This window comes from Galeopterus variegatus, unplaced genomic scaffold, assembly GCF_000696425.1.
Source record: "Galeopterus variegatus unplaced genomic scaffold, G_variegatus-3.0.2 Scaffold1822, whole genome shotgun sequence".
In the NCBI taxonomy this organism is placed as follows: domain Eukaryota; kingdom Metazoa; phylum Chordata; class Mammalia; order Dermoptera; family Cynocephalidae; genus Galeopterus; species Galeopterus variegatus.
The window spans coordinates 105111-125243 of NW_007727933.1; the positions used below are offsets into that span (position 1 = coordinate 105111).

The 20133-nt window shown below is 38.7% G+C and overlaps 1 protein-coding gene and 1 pseudogene across 1 annotated transcript in view; one reads left to right on the top strand and one right to left on the bottom strand.

Moving 5' to 3' along the window:
* The window catches only part of TMEM117 (transmembrane protein 117), an 84600-nt gene that overhangs the window by 16132 nt on the left and 48335 nt on the right, over positions 1 to 20133 (bottom strand). The window lies entirely within an intron of this gene.
* Positions 481 to 1793, top strand: LOC103595696 (annotated as a pseudogene).

The following is a 20133-nucleotide window of genomic DNA, read 5'->3' on the forward strand; positions in this document are numbered from 1 at the left end:
TAGAGAAGCCTTTCCTCTAGGGTTAATTTTGCCCCACCACCATCCATTTGAGCACTCTATCTAATGCACAAGGTTTTGTCTCTCTCTACCTTGTGGGAACACAAACCATTCCTGATTCTGTGTGAGTTAAGTGGTTTATTCCCCAGCCTTGAGTGATTTCTCACATGTCTGTGCTGATCATTACTCATTTGAAGACTCAAGAGAAATCTGCAGATCTCTGGAGTTATTTCTCTGGTCTCCTCTCTCCCCTCTAGTACTCTACCCTATGAATCCCAGCTGTCTTGGCCTCCCCACAAACCCAACTCTGTCTCTTCAACTCAAGGAGACCCCGGGGTCTGCCTGATTTCCCCGTTTCTGCATTGAAGCCAGGAAACTCTCTCCAGGAAGTAAGCTAGAATTATTGTAGGGCCCACTTAATTTTAAAAGACAAAGAGAATATGTTAAAATCAAACAGTAAAAGCCTTTCTCTGCAAAATCACAATGGTAGCTGGGATCCTGTACACATATCCTGAAAACTGGAGGGCCTTCAAGGCCCTCATTGCTGCTCAGTACAATGGGGCTCAGGTGCACATACTCTCTGCACCACCCCACTTCCACTTTGGCCAAACCAACCACATCCCTGAATTTCTCCACAAATTTCCTGCTGGCAAGTTTCCAGCATTTGAGAGTGATGATGGATTTTGTGTGTTTGAGAGCAATGCCATAGGCTACTGTGTGAGCAATGAGGAAGTACTCCAGAGGTGGCAGCCCTGGTGGAGCAGTGGGTGAGCTTTACTAATAGTGACATAGTGCCCCCAGCCAGTAACTGGGTGTTCCCTACCTTAGACAACAAACAGGCCTCTGAGAATGCAAAGGAGGAAATGAGGCAAATCCTGGGGCTGCCAGATGCTCACTTGAAGACAAGGACTTTTCTGGTGGGTGAACGCGTGACACTGGCTGACATCACAGTTGTCTGCACCCGGTTGTGGCTCTATAAACAGGTCCTGGAGCCTTCTTTCTGCCAGGCCTTCCTCAATACCAACTGCTGGTTCCTCACCTTCATTAACCAGCCCGAGTTCCAGGCTGTCTTGCGGGAGTTGAACCTGTGTGAGAAGATGGCCCAGTCTGATACTAAAAAGTTTGCAGAGAGCCAGCCTAAAAAGGACATCCCACAGAAAGAGAAAGCCTCAGGGAAAGAGAAGCAGAAGCCTCAGGCTGAGTGGAAAGAGGAGAAAAAGGCAGCTGCCCTTGCTCCTGAGGAGGTGATGGACAAATGTGAGCAGGCACTGGCTGCTGAGACCAAGGCTAAGGACCCCTTTGCTCACCCGCCCAAGAGTACCTTTGTGTTGGATGAATTTAAGTGCAAGTACTCCAACAAAGACACACTTTCTGTGGTGCTGCCATATTTGGGGGAACACTTTGATAAGGATGGATGGCTCCTGTGGTACTCTGAATACTGCTTCCCTGAAGAGTTCACCCAGACCTTCATGAGTTGCATCCTCATCACTGGAATGTTCCAGTGACTGGACAAGTTGAGGAAGATTGCCTTTGCCAGTGGCATCCTCTTTGGAACCAACAGTAGCAGCTCCAGTTCTGGAGTCTGGGTCTTCCAAGGCCAGGAGCTTGCCTTTCCGCTGAGTCCAGATTAGCAGGTGGACTACGAGTCATATACATGGCAGAAACCAGACCCTGGCAGCGAGGAGACCCAGACACTGGTTCGAGAGTACTTTTCCTGGGAGGGGGCCTTCCAGCATGTGGGCAAAGCCTTCAATCAGGGCAAGATCTTCAAGTGAACATTTCTTGCCATTGCCTAGCTGCCTGCACCTGTCGTTCAGGGAGATGGGGGTCATTAAAGGAAACTAAACATTGAAAAAATAAACAAAAAAATCAAACAGTAAAGACAGATTACTTTAAAGGAACCATAATTATACTGATAGAAGACTTCCCAACCGCAACTATAGATGTCATAAGACAGTGGTTCAAAGTGCTGAGAGGAGATAACTATCAACCTAGAACTGTATAGCTAGCAAAATTATCAATCATAATAAAGGCAGTGTATGAAGGCACCAAAGAGCAAATAAGGCAGCTAAGACTCAAAGGGCCCAGATCGCTGAGTGAAGGAAATGCCCCTAGATGAGCCCCATTTATTGCTGCTTTTTCCCCTTGGGAAATTTGCTGTGTCACATTGGGCCCATGTGGAAAACCATGGCCTAGAGTTTGAGGCAGGTTCGGTGGGCCAGAGACAAAAATTGAAATTCAGGGCTACAAATGTAATCAGGACATAAGGGACCAAAATGCCAGAAGTAGGGAAACTCAGAAAGTGACCCAAAATTCCAACATAATTTCCCAAAGTGCATTGATTGACACCTAAACTATGTAGGTTTGGAGTAAGATCATACAGATAATTGCTGATAAGAGAAAAAAGCTAAGCATAGATGTTAGCAGTCTTACGCTGCTAAGGAAACAAACATTGGAGTTCAAAGTAAACCAAAGTAGAACTCTGGGCAAAGTCCAGGCTTTAAGTTATGATATATGAAGGGCCACATCATAGGAGTAAAGACAAACCAGAAACAGATCAACCTAAAGAAAGCCTGAAACCAGTTTCTATCTGCATGCCAGAAGAAAATTAAATTTTCTCTGCAGAAGATTATATCATCCTGAGCCTCTACAATTCTCCACATATTATCTTTAATATTCAATTTTTTAAAATTAGGCATACAAGGAAACAGGACAAAGAAATTACTAAAAATCAAGAGAAAAAAATAGTAACATAAACAGATTCATTGATGTTGCAGATATTGGAGTTATAAGACACAGAAGTCAAAATATCTATAATTACTATGCTCAAGAAAGTACATGAAAAGATTATGAATTTAACCAAAGAACTAGAATTTATTTTAAAGAAACCAACTGGAATATCTAGAATGGAACATTAGTAACTGAAATAAATAACCAATAGATAGATTTAACAGCAGTTATATATGCACGTACTGCATTATTTTATTTTTATAAATTTCTAGAAAGTACAAACTAAACAGAACAGTGCTTGCCTGGAAGTGTGAAAGAACAGGAGAAAGGGATTACAAAAGCTTATGAAGACTTTTATCATGATTGTGACAATGTTTTTATAGGTTTATACATACATCAAAACTTACAAAACTGCACACTTACATATGTGCAGTTTATTGTATGTCAATTATACCTTAATAAGGCTGCTAAAAAATAAAACAACAATAGTAATATCTCTTAAGATTTAAAACATATCTGGAATTTGAGTTTATTACAAAATCAGGTCAAAAGGCAGAAGGAGGCAACCTGAGTTAAGTGCTGTAAAGTTCTTGGGAAGTGTTGGCAAAATTGATTAAAAGTAGACTCTCATAAGTCAATTGTGTGTTTTAATTTCTAGAGTAATCTCTAAAAGAATAAAGGTATGTATAACTTACAAGTATGTAGAGTGGGAAAAATAAAATATCAAAAAATATTTGATTTATCCAAAGGAAAGCAAAAGGAGAGAAAAAAATAACTAAAAAAAAAATAAGGCAAACAAAAAACTAGTATAGGAAAATGATAGATTTAAACAAATATATATTGGTAATTACATAAGTACAAATGGACTAAATATTCTAGTTAAAAGACAATTGTCACAAAGATTTAAAAATGAAAGAAAATAAAAACAAAAACTGAGAGAGTATAGCCCCTTTATACCTTCATTTAAAAACCTTCTAAGGGATGTATTTCAAGGAGAATAAATCTAACTCCAGACATGATCTCAGAAGAGATATCTGAGGTAAGAATGAATGAGAAAAGAAACTGATAACCATGTATCAAATCTAAACAAACACTGTTTATATAAATAATAAAAATATTAATGTCTGGGCCGGCCCGGTGGCGCACTGCTACAGTGCGCCACTTGGGAGTGCGGCGGCGCTCCCGCCGAGGGTTCGGATCCCACATACAGACCGGTTCCCGCTCACTGGCTGAGCGAGGTGTGGGCGCAGCACCGAGGGTTGCGATCCCGTTGCCGGTCCCGGTCCGGTACGGGCGCAACACTGAGGGTTGCAGTCCGTTGCCGGACATGAAAAAAGACAAAAGGAAAAAATATATATATATATATATTAATGTCTACTTTGTGGAGTTAAAAAAAGAACTAAAATACTAAATAACAACTCCATGGAAGTAAGAAGAGGTTGATCATAGTTAAAATGTTCTAAGGAGGGCCGGCCTGGTGGTGCACTGCTACCGTGCGCTGCTTGGGAGCGTGGCGGCGCTCCCGCCGAGGGTTCGGATCCCACATACAGACCGGTTCCCGCTCACTGGCTGAGCGAGGTGCGGGCGCAGCACCGAGGGTTGCGATCCTGTTGCCGGTCCCAGTCCGGTACGGGCACGACACTGAGGGTTGCGATCCGTTGCCGGACACGAAAAAAGACAAAAAGGAAAAAAAAAAATGTTCTAAGGAACTTTTATTATTTGGGAAGTGATTAAGACATTAATCAGCTGTGGACTGGCTAGGTTTTTTAATGTGCATAGTAAAATTTCAAGCGTAAACACTAAACTGGTAGGTATTGAATACATAATTTCTAAACCCAATGGAGGGGTAGAAGAGGGCTAGAAAGAGGAAAGGAACAAAATTCAATGAGTCCATAAAAAAGAAAAAAGAAAGAAGAAAAAGCTATGCTAATAGAAAACACAAAAACGTCGATAGAGTCAAGTCCTCATTTATTGATCTTGCTAGCTAAAAAACAATAATTGTTAGGTAGATGATAGAAAACTAATAGAAAAACAAAATCCAAAGATGTTTGTTTGCAAAAGATAAGAGCAAAAATACAGAAATGTTGAAAATAATAGGCATGGATCACTGACTAGGTGAAATCTTGAAGCTGCACCAGTGGCAGTACACCAGCCTCAAATAGCCACCCAGAGAAATGGACACCAACAGAGGGCACAAGAACAAAATATGGCAGACTCTTTCACTAGCCCAATATGATGCACTCTTGGTGTATTATAACCAGCGACAAGAAATCAGTGTTTGAGATTTTAAATAAGGCTAGAAATTACAGGGTGCAAAGTATCAGTGCAATTGCATTATGCATATAAATGTGACCTTCTAACACAATTCAATACACAAAATAAAATTGGAAGTGTAACTGTTAGCCTCCCAGATGGCCCCCACTGAGTCTCGCCTTATATAATGTCTTCCCACACTGAATTATGATTGGACTGTGTTACAAACAGAATAGGGTTAAAGTGACAATGAGTGACTGACTTCCAAGCCTAGGTTGTGAAAGTTATTGCAGATTCCATTTTGGTCTCTCTCTTGAATTGTTTTTTCTGGGAGGAATCCACTCTCATGTCATGGGGACAATCAAGGTGCCCTATGAAAAAGTCCACATGGTGAGAAACTGAGGGATCCAGCTGACAGCTAGCACCAACTTGCCATCCATTTGAAAGAGCGTCTTCCATCCATCTTGGAAGAGCACTTTCCAGTCAACTTTCAGATGACTGCCACCCTGGCTGATAATACTGACAGCAAACTCATGAGAGATCACACACCAGAACCGACCACACTGTTCCCAAACTCCTCACACAGAGAAACAGAGATCATAAATGTTTATTCTTGTTTTAAGCCCCTCAGTTTGGGGGTAATTTGTTATATACCAATAGATAACTTTATGCTCTATAATTACTCTGAAAACTAACAGGAGCCACTTGAGAATTTGAAGCATGGAAATCTAACATGATCATATAATTTTATGAGGAGAGATCTGAGACTACAAAATAGAAATTATACTTAAATTTATAGCATAAATGCTTATCTTACCTTAATAAAATGTTTGACATTACTATGACAGAGCAAAAGAACTTTGGTGAAAATAACCTTCATAGCATGAAAGCCTTGAAATAATGACAAAGGGCAAACTTTGCATAGTAAATATCACTAATAACATTTTTTATCTCTACTGTAATTCACATAATGTGGCATATTTTCTTACCATATCTTATATCCTTTTAGACAGGATGTTGATGCCTGTAGTACCAATAAAGCAATAGGTATTGGAGTTATCTTACAGGGTCAGTGTCTATGCAAACTGAATGAATAATAAAGCATTATAATTTAGATATTTAGGGTTCTTTCATCTTTAAGCATTCAGGCAATATTGCTTCGGAGTTTTAACCTACTGATACTTGTAACTTTTCTCAGGTTCAGAAAGAATAAACAAGTAAAACAAACAGAAGCCACACCACACTCTGGATAGCCAACAAACTCTACTTACAGAAAAGAGATAAAGATATAAACCCATTAAGAGCCACAGTATAATTTTTGCTTGAAATCCCACTTGTACCAAATCCACTATTTTATTTAGTTCTTATTTAATAGGCAGTTATATGGTGCTACTGTGTTCCAGTCTTTGTTATAAGCATTTTATTAAAGAGTAATTTATTTAGCCACTGTTCTAAGTTTAATGGCTATAATTTAATATTTAATATTTGTATAGTATAAATTGCATTCCCATCCTGAACTTCACAAATATATTTCTCTATGAATTAAACATTGTTAAATACTACGGACATTTATTTTTCTGCATATGAGAGCATGAAAAATCTGTGGTTAGACTATTGCTATATTTCTCCATACTTGGAATTTGAAGAGCCGTCTGTCCTCAAAGCTGTTACATGACTATACAAAATAAAATTGATTATATTTGTAGCACACTAACTTGAAATTACGACGAAGTTGGGCCAGCCCGGTGGCGCACTGCTACAGTGCGCCGCTTGGGAGCGTGGCGGCATTCCTGCTGAGGGTTCAGATCCCACATACAGACCGGTTCCCGCTCACTGGCTGAGCGAGGGGCAGGCGCAGCACCGAGGGTTGCGATCCCGTTGCCGGTCCCGGTCCGGTACGGGGGCGACACTGAGGGTTGCGGTCCGTTGCCGGACACGAAAAAAAGACAAAAAAAAAAAAAAAAGAAAGAAATTATGACAAAGTTTATCTTATGTTTTTATTTAATCAAATAAAAGTATGCAAACCTGCAACTTCAGAGAGATCAGTAGGAAAATTTTTCAAATATAATTGGATTTGAATTAGTCTCTTGAACAGTCTTAAAAATAGTTATTCATCAGTGTCTTGGGAAGTAATAACTTATGATGCATTACAGACATTGTAACAGGCTAGGTGCTACTGTGGTTTGCCACTAACAGCTAAGATAAAATAGTGATACCTATTGCAGGAGCACATTGGGATTACTGCCACATTTGTGAAATGGCCAATGTGTGAGCAGGTGCCACCCTGGTTTACACTTCTAATATATAAAAGATCATTTTGGGATGGCTATTAAATTCAAAGCATTACTTGAAATCTCTACTCTTCTTTTTAACAAATATGTTGAGATAAATCCATTATAACTGCCCCTAGCATTTTTTCTAACCACCAGATTATCACAAAGAGGGTTAGCACTGTTAGGGGTAATGTGTGATCCCTAGCCTGGGATGTTCCTCTAAGAATGGCTAGCATGGTCCACTGGCCATAACACTCCTAACCTTTCTCCACTTCCAGGGGAGAAGTAATGTATCTGATAGACCATTCTGGAAGAAGAAAATTGCCATGCATAAGTCAGCACCTTTTCTCTAGAGACCAAATCTCTCCTGGAGAGCACTCCAAATTCTGTTCAGCTCCTCCAGGGGAGGTGAGTCCAGCTCCGTATTGCCTGGGACCAGGGAAACCTACTTAATTTTGGAGTTAAGTATTAGGAAGTACCCTTGCCTACAGATGTGTCACATTCTCCAGTACACAGCCTTCAAGAATAACAGTGATGCTTTGGTCACCCTAAACTTTATTTGTTTTATTTATTTCTTTAAAACTTAAGCAGAAAAGAGAAGTGCTTATTATTGGGCCTGCTAAAGGACTTAAAAACATCAGTGGGGAGAACAACCAAATACTCTACAAAATGACAAAATGCATCCACCCAGACACTCACCAACATTTTCATGAGTTACAACTTTTATACTCCTGAAAGTTACCTAGGTCATTTGAAGTTACAACGAAGAGATTCAAAGAAATAAGGCAAAAGTGAAGTTAACAAACATGGCTTGACCAAGAAAATCTCAAAGCAAGGGTGATTTTAGGTACCAAGAGACCTAAGAGGCCAACTGGAACTTAATAATTAGGCAATGTCATGCTAACGTAAGTCTCTGAATCACCAAATTCATCACCACATTGTAATACCTTTGTTTTACAAAAGCACACAGATATTTAAATCATTAAGTATAATTAAATCAAAAGCACAAATAAGGGCTAGATTTGCTACTTGTATGTTAATTTAGATTCAATAACATTCTCTCTCTTCTTTCACTATCGGAAAGTCATCAGGGATGACTTATTTTCTAATATGTCCATAAATGTAATAAAAAAACTAGAAATAATTAGAATTCATTATCAGCCTTCACAGACAGGTAAGTTACTGCTCTAATCTAAGTTTATTTCTCTTTCTACTAGGAGAATCCACTGCACGCATACTGCCTTCTAATATCAAAGAGAAGGAGAGACCAGACAAGTGTGGAGAGAAACCAAAGTTTGTGATATATATTTGACCCACTGGTGAAATCCAATAAAAAGATTCCTTATTGTGCTTTTTCCTGGTCCTGCTGGCAAGCAGGTACTCTAGCGTGGGCAATCCACCCAGAGTTTAGCTTGGAGAAAGAAAGATTTCGGACTATATGCAGTGGAGTTCAGGAGGAAAGGCCACCTTGAGAGCATGAGAGTGGGTGTTTGTGAGGCCTGGTAACAACAAGAGAAAAGCAGCCGAACAGAGGTAGAAATGGACAAGTAGCCAATGCAGAAAGTCAGTGAATGGAAAGACTATCAGCTGAGCAAAACGCTGGAGCTCATTTAGTCAGTGACTCTCTATGTAGGGCCTAATCTTCACTGCTGTCATGAATATGAAAACTGCTCCTCGTCTCAAGGAGCTTGACATTTAGTTAGGAAGATGAGATACACAGAAACAAAAAGGTAAGTAACATTGAAACAAAATGGTATTAAATAACAATGGAGTTATACAGGAAATTTAATACATGAAAATTGAGACAAAGGAACAAAGGATGGAAGAGAGGAAGGGTGGAAAAAATAAAACTTTTCCTATGCTCTTCCTCTTTACCAAGGCCTTTCACAAAATATTCAAACCTCACAGAAAGCACAGGGCATGACTGTCCCCATCTTCTAGATGAGAGAGTAAAGACTCAGAAGGTTACTTGATTTGTCCAATGTCACACAGCTAGTATGTGGGATATCTAGGTTTAAATCTAGATCTGTAAGACTCCAAATCTTTTTCTCCTTCTACCAAGCTATAATAATGAAAATAATAATAATAATAATAAAAACTATATGTAAAGAAAATTGAGCACTGGAAAATAAGCAAAACACATTCCTTCCTTCATTCATCCATCAAATACCTATGGAATACCTTCTTTGTTTGAGTATATGCATGTGCTGGGGGAAAATAATCAGAAAGAAAAACACTTTCCAACATTTTTGAAGCTGCTAGGATAGAGATGGGAAGATGATACACAGATAGACACAGACAAACCAACAAATAAAAATAATGCAGAGCTCAGTAAGAAAAGTGCCACAGAAAAATCAGGAAATGCTGTGGGACTCAAATGAACAAAGATTACATTATTTTAAGAGAATCAATCAGGACACAGTTAAAAAAAAAAAAAAGGGAAGGGTAAGCAAGTTTGTAATAATTACAGCCAGAGACTCCAGTTATAGAAGACAACATGAGTAAAAGTGTAGAAGTGAAAAGCACAATATAGATCAAGCACTGACAAAGAGCAATAGTGTGACTGAAGTGTCAACTGCAGGGAGGGGACTATGGGAGCAAAGAGCAGAAAGGGTGACTGGGGTCAGCCTATGAAAGACCTCAGATACCTGGCTAAGACATTATACTTCATTTGCAACACGATGAATAACTAGGTTGTCAAGCAGAGAAGAGGTACCCTCTGAATTATACCTTAGAAGATACATTTAGAGAAAGGAATTCACATTTTAAAGGATGAACTTTAAAATGCTACTGAAATAGCACAATGAAAAGCACTCTAGGCTTGAACTGGTATGATGGCAAAAAGTAATTTAAAAAGGTGTAAGGGGTGCAAAGACCCTTTAGGGGTAAAATCTATAGAATTTGTTAGCTGATACCCTGTTGAGTATAAGGGAGAGAGAGGTCAGAGAATTACTTCAATGTTTCAAACTCAGGAAACAGGGGAATGGTGATGGCAGTCACAGAAAAGGGGAAGTTGCAGAGATTGACTATGGAGGGCAGGGAGGGGTGCAGCATGCTGTGGAGAGAAGGAATAACAACCCGGGTCTGGAGTTCCAGTAAAATATCAGAACGGAGAGCTCCTACACAGAGATGGAAATGTCATGAATGATAATGGACCTAGAGATGTAAATTTAAATTCTGTTGACTTAGAGCTAGCTGATCAGCTAATTCTTGAAAGTAAACAAAGTCACCACAAGAGACAGTATGCAAAACCATAACAAGATATCACCAGGATATCTTAACAGCAGGATGGCTGTCATGAAAAAAAAACAAAAACCAAAAAAAAAAAGTGTTGGTGAGGATATGGAAAAATTGGAATCCTCGCACACTGCTGGTGGGAATGCAAAATGGTGCAGCCACTATAGAAAAGAGTATGAAAATACCTCAGAAAATTAAAAATAGGTATCATATGATCCAGCAATTCCACTTCTGGGTATTTATCCAAAAGAATTAAAATCAGGATTTCAAAGAGATATTAGCACTCTCATGCTCAATGCAGCATTATTTACAATAGCCACTATATGGAAACAACCTAAGTATCCATCAACAGATGAATGGATAAAGAAAACGTGGTATATATACACGATGGAATACTATTCAGCCTTAAAAAAGAAGGAAATTCTGCAACATGGACAGTATGGATGAACTTTGAGGATTTTATGCTAATTTAAATAAGCTGGTCACAGAAGCACAAATACTGCATGATTCCACTTATATGAGATATCTAAAATAGTCAAGTTCACAGAATCAAAGAGTGGAACGGCTGTGCCAGGGCTCGGAGGAATGGGAAATGGGAGTTACTTATCAACGGGCATGAAGTTTCGGTCAAGCAAGATGAATAAGCTCTAGGGATCTGCCGTACAACACTCTACCTATAGTCAGCAATAATGTATTGTACACTTAAACATTTGCTAAGAGTTCTTACTTCGTGTTAAGTGTTCTCACCACAATAAGATAATTTTTTAAAAAGAGAGAGAGAGCATAAAATGAGGAGAGAGGAAGGGGCAAGAACGCAGGGCTAGAGACACCACACTGGAGTTTTTGAATTATGGACGCAGCTATCTCATGTAGTTCACTTAATTCTTGCAGGAAACCGGAAGTTAAAGAAGTACCAATAAAAGACAAAAAAAAAGAGAAGAGAAATATAGCAGATAATTTCATTTGTACAGAGGTTAATTTCAATTGTACAAAGTTAAAGAGAATGAAGATAGAAAAGATTTGGTGTTTCGATGGTCAGTTGAGACTGAAAAAGCCTTGTCAGAAGCATGATGAGAATATTAAAGAGATTTTTGAGTGTTGGTTATGGAAGACAGCTGTGGGAGTCAGTATTACATGGGATAATTCCCAATGTTCAGGAGGCAAACAGAGCAAAGGGCTAACAAGACCCCCAGTGGAAGCATCTGTACCAAGCAAGCATCAAATTAGTTAAAAAAAAAAAAAAAAAAAAAAAAAAAAAAAAAAGAAAAGAAAAGAAATTTTTTTAAAAAAAGGTCTAGAGCTAAGTAAACATTTATCTCAAAAAATAAAATCGGGGCCGGCCCGGTGGCGCACTGCTACAGTGCGCCGCTTGAGAGCGCGGCGGGGCTCCCGCCGAGGGGTCGGCTCCCACATACAGACCGGTTCCCACTCACTGGCTGAGCGAGGTGCGGGCGCAACACCAAGGGTTGCAATCCCGTTGCCGGTCCCTGGTCCGGTACGGGGGCAACACCGAGGGTTGCGATCTGTTGCCGGACACGAAAAAAGACAAAAAGGAAAAAAAAAATAAAATAAAATAAAATCGGAAGTAGTGCTTCTAAATAGCTAATTATCTACTTAGCTATACAAAGCTGTCCAAAAGGATCAGCATGGTGAAACAACTTGATATATTGCAGTGATATATTCTCAGGTGAGGTTGGCACTGAAAAACTTTGCTGTCAACCTTGGTAAGACCTTGGTGACAAGTCAAAAGAGCAAAGTCAAAAAAAAAGTATTCAAAACTCCTGCAAGTGATGTTCTAAAAATAAGACAAAAACTTATGATTGCTGATGACATAAAAATGGCCATCAACTTTAAACTGACTAGACCAGATGGAGCCTGCATGCACAAAAAGGGCATTGTCACTAATTGTATATATGTGTGTGTGTGTGTGTGTGTGTGTGTGTGTGTGTGTATGTGTGTGTGTGTGTGTGTATATATATATAAAGAAATGTTCTGGGGGAGGACAGAATGACATCCCCTTGTAACAACCTTAATCACAGCATCTGCAGGCAGCCTTCTGGCACCACGTAGGTAATATTTTTGTCAATTAATGTGAGTGTGTGTGACAGTTATGTTCTATCACAGGTTGTGTCCTTAATGATAAGTGTTCTAGTGAAGCAGAAATAGAAACCGATGGATTTCCCCACCCACTAGAGAGCCACACTAGGATATCAATCTAACAAACTGGCGAGGAGGACTCAATGCCACAGACCAAGCAACTGGAATAGAAATCAAGTCTTTCTAGAGAAATCTAAATCAACGTCAACCAGCCAAAGTCTAAAATTATAACCTAAGTTTGTACAACTCAGTGATAGAACAAGGGATTGCTGAGATCATTCAAGTCAGTCCCAACTTTCTATGAGTTCATAAATCTTCATAAAATTTTTTGCTTTTTGCCTGATAAAAATGTAAAAGAAACCTAAAATTAGACATAAACAAAATAATCGGTTTGAAAATTTTGTTAAGAATTATGAACTTTCTTGGTTTTATTTTAGCCCAAGAACTTAAAAAAAATAAACTATTTACTAAAAGCTAGCAATGATATGTTTATGATATTCATAAGAGGTAAGTGAGAGCGCTCAGGAGACGGATGACTGAGGCTGGATTCCTGGTTCAGCCACTGCCCATTGGGGTGACTTAGAGCTAGTTACGTAACCTCTCCCTGCCTCTGGCTTCTTATATGTAAAATGAGGGTAATAATATTAACCCTTCATGGGATTGTTGTTAGGATCAAATTGTGATTTACATAAATCACTTACTAAAGTGCCTGACAGATGGCACACACACAAGGTGAGTTAGTATTATTATTATTTTATCACTATGTCAATAAATCAGATTTGATCTCTGCATGCAACTCATCACATCTAAAAATGGGCATAGGAAGGTCTTAATTAAATGGCTAAGGTAACAATGGCTTCAGGTAATCTGAATACTCTCTAGGAGGCTGGAATTTTAATATGGATCTGATTGTGGCTGGGAAGAAGGGTGGGCCATTAGTAGGAGTAACAGATGGGGAGAACAGGCTCTAATACTGAGACTGTAACATCAGAGAAGAAGCTTAGAGCTACTTCAGGCCAACAAGAAATTGGAAAGCCGGAGGCTCTGTCAAGTACATCTACCTGGCTCATGGCTTAGTTCCTTCAGCTCCTAAGATAGAGTAGAAAAGTTGCAAGAGATAGCCTTTGTTATTTTAGTCCCAGGAGCTGAAGACAGAGCACCATCAGGACCCAGCATTTGCATATTCCAGCAGCAGTAATGCAATGACACTTCCTTTTGCTTGTCATTCTGACAGTATACAAAGATTTACAAACTAAGGTGTTCACATAACAGTGATGTAAGTAGTAAAATAAAGGCAGCATCCTATGAAGATCCTAAATGCTAAACCAAATATTGTAGTACAATTAAGTGACAAAATCATGCAGCCATTCAGATGTACTTAAAAATGATATCTAATGTCCTGGCAGGGTTAAAATCGTGATGAATACTGAATACACAGCATAACTTCGTATTTTAAAAATACATATCCATAAGAAAACATGCCAAAATGTTAATGGTTCTAGATGGCAGGATTAGGAGAGAACTTTTTCCTTTGAACTTTGCTAGATTTTCTAAATTCTACACCATGTTCTTGTTTTAGCTTAATAATTTAAGCAACATTTTTAAGAAAACAGAGGTTAGCATGGTTGGCATTAAGTCCCTGAAAACCTCTGGCAGTGAAGAGCAAAGGTGCGGGACAAGGAATCCCTCCTCTCCATCCCACACCCCCTTCTAACACTCTCCCTGCATGCTTTCCCTCTTCTGTTGGGTTTGAGGTTGGCACAAAGTATGGCTGGGAAGAAGAAAATGAGTTAGTAGCAACTATGAATTTATCCTCCCCTTTTTTCTTACCCAGCTCACCAACTCCCTGCCACTATTTACTGTAATGGCCACAGCAGCCCTTTTTCTAGGTCAGACAAGGAGCTGCTCAAGTGGTATTGACAGGGCAGAGGAGGGAGGAAGTGTCAACATCTGCAGGAGCAACATTGAAATGTGTCTGAAATGTGTCAAATCCTCCCATCTTAAAAAAAAGGATTCCCTTACCCTTCCTCCTCTTCTTCTTTGAAGACACAATATCTACTCAGTAAACACAACCGATTTTCCTCCCTTTTCCTTTCTTTCTTACACCACTGAGTATTACAGAGTGATTCGTAACTTGTGACACTATCAACAAAGTCAAACGCAATCAAGTCCCTACTCTTTGAAGCTTCCAGCCTCCTCTCCCCTTGATCCCAAAGTTTTCATATGGCCAGATGCTTTCTTGTCCAGCAACTCAATCCAAACTTGAATTGATTTCATGAATGAGTTGGAGGAAAATAAAGAGAAGCCACCATTACTGCCCAATTTCTTCAGCCTGGCCATTCTTCCATATACAGATCTACCAGTCAGGGACAGTAACAGGAACCCATTGTTCCCCACTAGCTTCCTCCCCGACCCTCTCTATCATGCATTCAGCCAGAGGCTGAAAGCTCCAATGGCGGGGATGCTCTGTTGCTTTCCACTGAATACCTAGCACAGTGCTTGGCACATAGAAGGAGCACCACAGATACTTGTGAAATAAATGAATGAGTTCATTCAATCACCAGATCAGACTCAGCAAGGATAAGGAAGAATTAAATCACTACCTAGAGGAAGACTGAGAAGTGTTTTCATCAGCACTAAGATTCTTGGGAGACCTGAAAGTCTGAGAAGGGAAATAAGTAGAGAGGAAGAGAAGAAAAAACAAAGCGGAATCTGAGAAAGTTTAGTAACTCGATGTTTTTTTCCATAGATAAAGCTTTCTAGCACCAAACCTTCCGAGCCCCTCCCCTCCCCACCTCCTTTGTGTCCTCCACCCCCGACTCTCCCCCACATTGGTATGCATCTGGCTGTAGGATTATGGCTTGTATCTAATTGACTGGATTGAGTCAAAGCCTTCTCCTGTGATCCTTTGTCTGAGGGTACTCAGATGCACCAGAGGAAATATAGAAAGGACAAAGCATTTCTACCTCTCACATCTGGACGTTTATATCTAATATCCCAAAAACATAGGAGAATCGAGTCAACTGAAATGCATTAAGAAAAGTGGAAAAGCCTATGAGACCTTTTGTCCCATCTGACAAGATACACTTAATATTTGGTCACTTGCAATAATGCTACTCTCAATTGTATTTCTGTAAATATAAATAAAAAATAACTACTTTTCTCTTGCCATGATGGAAGTGAACAAAGCACACTAGTAAAAGATGTCATATTTTTCCTTTATTACTTTATTAAAGTGCCTTGCATGAATCCAATTTGTACTGATTTTTTTTAGAGATAATATAATGCAGGCTTGTTATAATGCTTGTAACAAGGCAACTTGTTACACAGTGGCAAATGGGAATGACTTATAAACCTAAAGAACAACTGGATGTTAAATTTAAGCAGATGACAGTGGGTCAGATCTACCTCTAACTCCTGCTGCTCCTTCTCCCTGTGTCCAATTCCTCTGCAAATGCCATTCAGATAGTCCCAGCCTTCTATCAGGCAAAACAGTCTCTCTCTGTTAGTTCCTCTCCCTTCAGGTATAACAAGGTCCTCTATACCACAATATGACAGGACAAATACCTAACATAAATTTTATTAACCTGTATGAATATGAGGACAGTAAGAAGTTTAAAATATGGTCATAAAATAACATGACTTTTTTTGTTAGTAGACATTGTTACCAGACTCAACATTTATTAAACATAAGTCACTTTCCTGCGGTGGAGGATAAATCAGGTCCTGTCTCTGTGCTCAAGGATTTACAGTTTGGTAGGAATGCCTTCAAAGCCAGGTTTCTTAACTGGAGTCCAGGACACATAGACAGTCCATGAATGAGCTCCCAGAAGCCTATGAATCCCTCAAAGTAAATGCAATCTGTTTATACGTTCTTATGTGCTTTTGGCAGGGCCATACATTTGATAGATATCAAATCCTCAAAAGGATTAGCTGTCCCAAAGAGGTTAAGAACCACTTCCTTGAAGCTTATAAAGTATTCCATTTCTCAAAACATTTCCAGTTGCTCAAAACATTTTTTGAACTATTCCTTTGAAATGTTTCAAAGCTTAGGATACCTTTTGTGAGTAATCTCAATGATGAAAAGTCTTCCTTGGAGGAGAGCTCTGATTTTTAAAGTCATCCAAAAACATAGCAGGAAAATAAGATAGGTAGATGCTTCAACTGTGTGGTTTATTTTTAGATAAAACAAATGTAAATATAAATTAATGAGATTAATTTTCTTGGGGGACATAAAGTGGTAGATTAGAGGCTATACGTTAATTAAAAATCACGTGAAAAAGCACCAATAAAAACATCAGTACTTTAAAGGTAATATTAACCAAGATTGAAAAAAATCACATTCTATTTTTTTCAGTCATTGAACAAATATTTATTGAGTGTCTACCATGCGCCAGGCACTCTTCTAAGTGCTGAGAATACAGTAGTTAACAAAACAGACAAAAATCCCTGCCCTCATGGAGCTTCCATTCTGCCATCTTTGCTTAACAAGTGAATTCATCTAACACATATTGCTCAACTATGAATAAGTGTTAATAGAAATAAAATAGAGCAAACAAAATAGAAGTTAAAAGAAAGTATGTTGCAGAGAAAATAATGTTTGGGTAGAAAACTATTAATGGCAAAATAAAATGTAATGTTTCACATGCTGGCAAAAATATTTGGTAAAAATGAACAGAATTATTGTAACCAAAACATAAAAATAAAGAAGTAAACAGTAACGATATTATGTGCTTGACAGTTCTCAGAAAATATGGATATTTTTAAACTATATTCACTCACCAAATCTAAGCAAAAGCTACAGAAATCTTTTGGGGACTTGGGAGTGCAGGATCATAAGATAACATTGAGGCAATGGAAAATAAGGTCATAATCAGGCTGGGGTCTAAGTTTGCTTACTTCTCTATAAAGCATAAGGCCACGAAGATCCAGAAATTCATGGAAAAAAAAGTTCTTGCTCCAGGCCTAAGTTACTCTCCTAAATTCAATGAGTGAATTAGTCTTCACCTTCCTCTAATCTGAACACTTCAGGTTATTTCTAACACACATGCTGCAGATCAAAGAGCCCAGAAATAAAATTTTCTGACATTATCCTTTAAACACATGCAAATAAAAAAGAATTAAACAATTACAGGTAGTTTTAAAAGTATATGTGTGGGCCGGCCCAGTGGCGCACTGCGCTAGTGCGCCACTTGGGAAGCGCGGTGGCGCTCCAGCCGAGGGTTCGGATCCCACATACAGACCGGTTCCCGCTCACTGGCTGAGCGAGGCGCAGGGGCAACACCGAGGGTTGCAATCCCGTTGCCGGTCCTGGTCCTGTACGGGGGCAACACTGAGGGTTGCGATCCGTTGCCGGACACAGAAAAAAAAAAAAAAAAAAAGATAAAAGTATATGTGAATTGACTAACAGTTAATGTCAGGTAATAAGAGAAACATAATAAGAGCACATCTTGATTCATGGGTCTTGCCAGGAGGAGAAGGGAGATTATCTTCTGCTCCCCATTTCCCCATCGGAATTACCCATCACCCCCTCCCATCATGCGCCTAGAAAACTCAGATGAGTGCATGTTGGGGATAAAAGAATGAATGAGGAAGCCTCAAGTATCCCAGCTTGAGTACTAAGAAACTCTCAAGTGTAGTTGCCAATATAAAACTTTCTTGGCAAAACTTACGGGGGACCAGAAATCTTGAGGAGAGGAGAGACACACACACACACACACACACACACACACACTCAAAATCAGACCTTTTGATATGCAGATGTTGAAGCAAATACTGTTTGGGAATGAAGAAACTGGAATAACAAGGTACTAAGTTGTATAACAATGTAAAGGAGTTTCCTTGGGTACAGAGTATTAGTTACTAATTGTTTTTTCTTCTTCAGATGGGTAGAGGACCAGGGACATGGAAGCCAAGGCATACCCTGGGTACGGTAAATGATCAACTGCTACAAAAGAGCTGGCTGGGACCTGGGAGAAAGACAACTTTGTGAAAGAGCACGGTGAGAAGGCTAGGATTGGGGATATCAAAATCAATTTTAACATTCATGCTTTTTAATGCCCTTATATTATCTTCAGGCCTGAAATTAAGGGTGGTTTAATATATGCAGATTGAACTGAAATATAAGTATTTCTTGAAATGAGTAAAGATTTTTCTTCAGGTCATAGAGACTCAGTGACAACTCAAAAATCAGATCTATATCAACAGATTTTTCTGATATAAACACAGTCTGCTCTGCCATTTGGATTTAGAAACAGAATAAAACCTTATCTGTCTACTCATGAATTTTTCCACTAATTTCAATGCTTTTTTCATTAGTATATCAAAGGAAAATTTTTCAATCTTTTAAAGATTGACTATTTACATTATAAAATGGTTGGAAGTAACGCAGGGTACACTACAAAATTGCCATTCGAAAGATAAAAATATAATTTAAAACACTAATATCACAAGGAATTATAAAACAACTTTTTAAAGTTGTTTTTAAGTAAGTAAAATTTATTTTCATGAACTATTTAATGAATCTGTTTTACTGTATGATTTCAAGAAAATGAAAAAATCATTCTTTTTAGTCTGTAAAGATGCCATATTTTTCATGCAAACTGACCTTAAAAAAATCAAAGTACTTATTTTCTTAAATGATACTATCTGGCAAAATGATCATGCATTCATTTACAACACAATACTCTGCGAATGCCTGATTGTTAAACATGATAGTGAGGAAAGATAAATTGGGCTTTGTTTTGTTTTGTGGAAGAAAAAGTTAAGCCATCAGAATGATGGTATTTGAGCACATAAAGGAGTCATTGAGGCAGTGTTAAACACTTGCTCAACCACTCCTGCTGGTAGGAAGATTAGAAAGGATGGATTCCTGTTCCAAGAGGTCAGATAACCAGATCACCATGACTAGGCATATAAATGACACAGGCTGAGCTGAGCTGCAAGATAAACAGTGTTCCTTGGGTTGAAAAATGTCCAAGAAAAAGAGCCCACTCGCAGAAACTTTTTGTTTTTAAAGTACAAATATATCAAATATTTAAACATTTTCTGTAATGTCAGGGCTTCCCCAAAGCCCACAACTCAGGCTATAAATGTTCCCTTATCCTCTACCTCTTCGTCTTGTCTTTATCTAAAAAGGAAGTAGCCAACTTCAGTAGATTATATTTTTCAAATATTATAACCATTTTTAAATGAAATTGAATACAGATTAACACAAAACATGAAAATCATTCTAACAAAATTTCTGCTGTACTGATAACCCCATTTAAGAAAGGTAGGATGTACTCATTCTGATGTCCTTTCAGCTAATGTGTATTTTTCTTTATTCTATATTCAATAACTCCCTCTTGTACTCAATCGATCTTATATGCTCAACACTCAATTTCTTAGAAAAGTTCTTATTAAAACACCAGCAGAAGCAGTAATTAGTAGCACAGAGTGACCTTTTCCACTCAGCACTAGAGAAACCAGATTTTCCTTTTCATAATTTCATGGTATCCACTTTCCTTGGCTTGTAGCCAAAAACAACTACAATATTCTAAAAAGG